This window comes from Nannospalax galili, unplaced genomic scaffold (genome assembly GCF_000622305.1).
Source record: "Nannospalax galili isolate Female #2095 unplaced genomic scaffold, S.galili_v1.0 scaffold761, whole genome shotgun sequence".
In the NCBI taxonomy this organism is placed as follows: domain Eukaryota; kingdom Metazoa; phylum Chordata; class Mammalia; order Rodentia; family Spalacidae; genus Nannospalax; species Nannospalax galili.
In genome coordinates this window covers 532626-539382 of record NW_008346389.1, presented here as the reverse complement: position 1 = coordinate 539382, position 6757 = coordinate 532626, and positions in this window count along the sequence as shown.

Below are 6757 nucleotides of genomic sequence, written 5' to 3'. Positions count from 1 at the left end.
TCTTCCAAGGCTGGACTAGTTGGCTGGGAAGAGTGGCTGGATATTCAGGTGGGGGTCCAGTGACCCTGCTTGGCACTCCTTTAATGAATGAGCACAACCATCAACAAGCCCAATTGTGACTATGTTTAGCAATCATTACTGGAAAATTTCATCCTTTCTTACTGCTGAGTAGAACTCCATTGAGTAGATGTACCACATTTTCATTAACCACTCATCAGTTGAGGGACATTTAGGTTGTTTCCATTTCTTAGCTCTTGTGAAGAGAGTGGTAACAAACATGGATGTACAGGTATCTCTACAGTAGGACGAGTCCTTTGGGTATATGGCAAGGAGTGGTATCACTGGATCATATTGTAGGTTAATTTTTAGTTTTTTGAGGGTTCTCCACACTGCTTTCCATAGTGGTTGCATGAGTTTGCATTCCTACCAGCAGTGAATGAGCATTCCTGTTTTTCCACAACCTTTCCAGCATTTGGTGTCTTTCATTCTCTTGATCTTAGCTAGTCTGACTAGGATAAGATGGAATCTTAAAGTGGTTTTTACCTGCATTTCTCTAACTACTAAGTATGTTGAATACTTTTTAAGGGGCTTCTTAACCATTTTTATTTCTTCATTTAAGAACTCTATTTAGGCCTATTGCTCATCTTTTTATTGGGATATTAATTTTCTTATTTCTTGCTCTTTTGAGTTCATTGTATATTCTGGATATGAATCTCCTGTTGGATAACTACACCTACATCTTGCAGGTTACTGCCAATGTTTTCCTCTAATAGTTTCAGAGTTTCAAGTTTCACATTGAGGTCTTTGATCCATTTGGAGTTGACTTTTGTGCAAGGTGAAAGATAAGGATCTAGTTTCATTCTTTTACAGGTGGAGATCCAGTTTTGCCAGCACCATTTGTTGATGCTGTCTTTCCTCCATCGTGTGTTCTTGGCATCTTTGTCAAATCTCAGGTGGCTGAAATTACGTGTGCTCAGGTTTGGGTCTTCAAATTATGTTCAATTGATCTATGAGTCTATTTTTGTGCCAGTACCATGCTGTTTTTTACAACTATAGCTCTGTAATATTCTTTGAAATCTGGTACAGTACCCGCCCCCTGCAGCATTGCTCTTTATATTCAGGGTTGCTTTGGCTACCTGGGGTCTTTTGTGCTTCCATGTGAATATAAGGATTTTTTTTCTAATTCTGTGAAGTATGTCATGGAGATTTTTATTGGAATTGCATTGAATCTATATATTGTTTTTGGTAGGATGGTCATTTTCACAATATAAATTCTTCCAATCCATGAGTATGGAAGATCCTTCCATCTCTGGTGTCTTCCTCAATCTCTTTCTTTAAAGATTTAAAATCTTCATTGTAGAGATCTTTGATGTCTTTGTTCAGGTTTTTTCCAAGATTTTTTTTGCAGCTATTGTGACTGGGAGGGTTTCCTTGTACTCTTTCTCCAATTGCTTGTTACTGGTCTATAGAAAGGCTACTGGTTTTTGCAGATTAATTTTGTAACCTGCCACTTTACTGAAAGTATCGATCACTTCTAGGAGTTTTGTGGTGGAATTTTGGGGATCTCTTAGGTATAGTATCATATTGTCTTCAAAAAGGGATAATTTGTCCTCTTCTTTTCCAATTAATACTCCTTTAATTTCTTTCTCTTCTGTTTTTGCTCTAGCAAGAGTTTCAAGCACCATATTTAAAAAGTAGTGGAGATAGTCCTTGTCTGGTTCCTGATTTTGATGGGAATGCTTCCGGTTCTTTTTCCATTACTGAAAGCTGCAAAAGAAAAACAACTTACATATAAAGGAAAACCCACCAGAATTAAAGCTGACTTATTAGTGTACACTATGAAAGCCAGAAAAGCCTGGACCAAGGTATTTCCAGTTCTAAATGACCATAGATCCCAACCCAGAATACTTTACCCAGTAAAATGTCTATTATATTTGAAGGGGAAAGAAAAATCTTCTACCACACAAATAGGCTGAAAGAATACATGTTCACAAAACCAGCCCTTCAGAGAATACTAGAAGCAATACAGAGAGCAGAGAAAGGAACAACTATACCCCAGGGACAACAGAAAGAAACTAAAAGAAGATATAGTTGTGGAAACACAAAATTAGCCAAAGAATGCAAGGAGTATTCAAAATGATGGTAACAAATATACATCATTCAATAATAACAACTTTAAATATCAATGGACTGAACTCCCCAGTCAAAAGACACGGGCTAGTTGAATGGATTAAGAAACAAAATCTATCTTTTTATTGTTTGCAAGAAACTCATCTCACCTTGAAGGACAGGTACTGCCTTACGGTGAAAGGATGGAAAACAATATTTCAAGCAAATGTCATTAAGAAACAAGCAGAGGTTGCAATTCTAATATCTGACAAAACAGAGTTCAAACTAAAACTAATCAGAAGAGATAAAAAGGGTCACTTCATTCTGATCAAAGGAACAATTAACCAAGAAGATATTACAGTCATGAACAGATATGCACCAAACTCTGATGCACACAAATTCCTAAAACAACAGTACAGGACTTTAAGACACAGATTAACCCCAATTCAATAACAGTATGGAACTTTAATACCCCACTGTCTCCATTAGACAGGTCAACCAGCCAAAGAATAAACAGAGAGACATCTGATTTAAATGATACCATACAGCAAATGGACCTAACAGAGAGCTGAATATTCCACCCAAGCACCAAAGAATACACTTTCTATTCAATACCCGATAGAACTTTCTCAAAAATTGACCACATCCTGAAGGCAAAAACAAACCTCAACAAATACAAAACAATTGAAATAATTCCATGCATTCTACCAGATCACAATGCAATAAAGCTTAAAATCAACAGCGGAAGAAGCTCCAGTAACTACACCAACTCATGAAGATTAAACAACACACTGCTGAATGATGAATGGGTCAAAGGAGAAATTAGGAAAAAATTAAAGTATTCTTGGAATTAAATGAAAAGGACAATACAACACAACGAAACCTCTGGGACACTTTAAAAGCAGTCCTAAGAGGGAAGTGCCTACATTAAAAAATCAGAAAGACAGGTGAATCTTTGTGAGTTCGAGGCCAGCCTGGTCTATATAGTGAGTTCCAGGACAGCTGGGGCTACAAGGAGACCCTGTCTCAAAAAAGACAAAAAGAAAAAAAAATCAGAACACAAATAAATGACCTAACACTGCAACTCAAGACTCTGGAAAGGCAAGAATAAATGAAACCCAAACCCAGCAGAAAAGAAGAAATAACAAAGATCAGAGCAGAAATTAATGAAATAGAAACAAAGGAAAAAAATGAATCTAAGAGCCAGTTCTTTGAAAAGATAAACAAGATAGACCCATATCCCAGTTAACCCAAAGAAAGAAAGAGCAAATCCAAAACCAGAGATGTAAGGGGAAACATCACAACAGACACCCAAAAGAACCAGAACATTATAAGGGAATACTTTAGAAACCTATACTCTATTAAATTTGAAAACCTAAAAGAAATAGATGAATATCTAACATCATGGGAACCACCAAAGTTAAACCAAGAAGAGATCAACAGTTTAAACAGACCCATAACATACAAGGAAATTGAAACAGTAATACAAAACCTCCTGACTAAAAAAAGCCCAGGCCCAGATGGATTTACAGCAGCATTCTACCAGACATTTAAAGAAGATTGCCAGGCTGGAGAGATGGCTCAGTGGTTAAGAACACTTGGTTGTTCTTGCAGAAAACCTAAGGTCAAATCCCAGCACCCACATGGCAGCTAACAACTGTCCAAAACTCCAGTCTCAGGGGATCCAACAACCTCTTCTGTCCTCTGCAGGCATTGCACAACATGGGTACACTAACACACATGCAGGCAATACACTCATACATGTAAAATAAAAATGATAAATAAAATATTTTAAAGATTTCCAACCAAGACTACTTAAATTATTCAAAAAGATAGAAACAGAGGAAGAACTCCCAAATTTCTTCTAGGAAGCCAGCATCACTCTAATATCAAAACCAGGTAAAGACACAACCAAAAAACAAGAAAGAAAGAAAACCATAGATCCATATCCTTAATGAACATAGATGCAAATATTCTAAACAAAATACTTGAAAAATGCATACAGACATACATCAAAAAGATCATTCACCATGCTCAAGTAGACTTTATTCCAGAGACATAGAGATGGCTCAATATATGCAAGTCAATAAACATCATAAATCAAATAAATGGACTCAAAGACAAAAAAAAAAATACATCACCATCTCAATAGATGCGGAGAAGGCCTTCAACAAAATTCAATGTTGTGAGGTGCTTCACCAGATAAGACCACTCAGACAAAGTTTTGCCAAATGAAAGTCTTTTACTAGCTGGCCAGTGACTACACAAGGGTGTTGGAACCCAAGTGCAGTCCCGAGGTGTCTCCAGAGCAAGATTTTATACAGAGAAACCATAACCAGGGTGAGAAGTTTAACTTCCCAAGCTTACAGGTGGAAAGGCCCCTTAGCAATTTCTATTCTGTTAAGCAACAATTACTACTTTGCAGAAGTAAGCCAAGCATAACTTACAGAAGCTGTAAATCTGCAGTTAGCAGGTACACTCTGGAACATGCTGACTTGTTCCCAAGACAACTGGGGTCCTGCTGATGTGTGTTCCTATACCCTCAGCCAACTTCCTGATAATTTCAGAGGCTAGAGTCAGCCTAAACTTCAACATGGCATAGCTATGGTCAAGAAGGTGCCATATCACATCAACATGCGTTCATGATAAAAGTTCTAAAGGGAATTGGACTGGAGGGAACATACTTCAACACAGTTAAAGCTATATATAAAAAAACCCACAACTAACATCATGATTACATATTTTATGTTACATAGACATACACTTTAGAGTGGCAAGAAATCGTCGTTTGGCATACCATATTTTTTATTATTACTTCTTTCCTGATCAAGATAGCAATCTTTCTCATATTTTGCCAATCAAGAACTGTACACAGTGCCCAATTAGTATTGATTCTGATAAACTATTTCATGAGTTCATTTTAAAAATAAAAATATTGATAGGATAGGGATGGAGAGATTGCTCAGTGGTTAAGAGCATGTGCTGATCCTGCAGAGGACCCAAGTTCAATTTCCAGCTCCCATGTTGGGCAACTTACAACTGCCTCTAACTCCAGCATCATGGGATCGAATGCCCATGTCCTCTGAGGGCACCTGCACTCACATACACACACCCCACCCTTCTACACACATACATGGAATTTAGAATAAAAAGTTTAAAATGGTAGGAAATGAAGCCCAGGTTTAGATAGGTTGCAAAATAATTAAACTCATTCTCAGAATCAATTGAAGTTCAAATTCACCTCAAAAATCAACCAGAATCCAGAATCTACTACTGACACAACTCTGGGTGATTGCTGTGGACTACACTGGGTTTCCTCCAAATTCATATGTGGCACCTTAAGTCCCAGCATGACTATCTGGAGATCTGGTCTTTAGAAGGTAGTTAGGGTTATGTGAGTTCATAAGAATGGGGAGCTCTTTCCATGTACCTTAGGAGGAGATAAAGACTTCTCCTTTCTCCCACAATACGAGGGCACAGCATAAGTCTAGGAAGAGCTCCTGCCAGCACCAAAGCCTATCAGAAACTTACCTTGGGCTTTTTCAGTCTCCAAAACTGAGAAAATGGATTTCTATTGTGTAAGCCATCCAGTCTAATCCATTTTGTCATGGCAGCTGCTGGTGACTGATGGTAATCTACCTAAACCTCTTTTAACCTGATCCTTTGAATTGTGGAGGGTGAGTCAAGGCAATTGCTAAGATTTCTTTCAAATCTAACCCTAGATGATGAGATTTCCCACTAACCCCCTAAGACTTCACTGTCCGAATCCCTACTATCTCATAGACTAGAAAGGTTTTTACCTGGACTACAGAAAAACACCACACTGAAGAGAGTACAACTAGGCACCAGATAGAACTCAAAGCCCATGGACTGTCTGACACATACCGTCAGCATCATTACAGTGCCAGTGCTGCCTAAACCTCAACTTTTGAGTTTTACGTCAGATCTAAGCATAGCCTATATTTTTATTTACTTAAACCTTGCCTTTACAGTGGAGAATAGAATAGTGACCACTAGACGAGAAGGAGAGTTGAGATGGGGTTAGAAAACAGGTACCAAATACAGTTAGAAAAGAGGAAAAGTCCTAGAGTTCTATAGCACAGTAGGGTAGCTACAGTAATTCATTGTTTATTTCAAAACAGCTGGAAGAAAGGATTTTGAATGTTCTTAACACAAAGAAATGATCAGTCTTTGAAAGAATGGAAATACTAATTATCCAATTTGAACATTATACATTGTATATTTGTTTTCTGGTTTTGTTTGGTTGGTTTTGTTTTTGTTTTTTGGAGATAGTCTCACTACATAGCCTTGAACTCTTGATCATTCTGCCTCAATATCCTGAGTGCTAGGATCACAGGCACGTACCACTATACTTAGCTGTAAATTGTATGCTTGCATTGAAACATCAAATTATATGACATAAATATCAATGATCCCTCTGTTTTTACTAAAAATTTTCAACAGGGAGAAATTGATTGGGAATGTAGTTCAGTAGCAGAGTGCTTGCCTACTATGTGCAGGGCCCTCATGCAATCCTTAGCACCTCCAAAATAAAATAAAATTGGCTCACTTTGTAAAAAATAGCTACTTGTGAAGCAATCATCAGCTGGACTGGACTACCTTTTACCATTTTTTTTTGTAACAATAA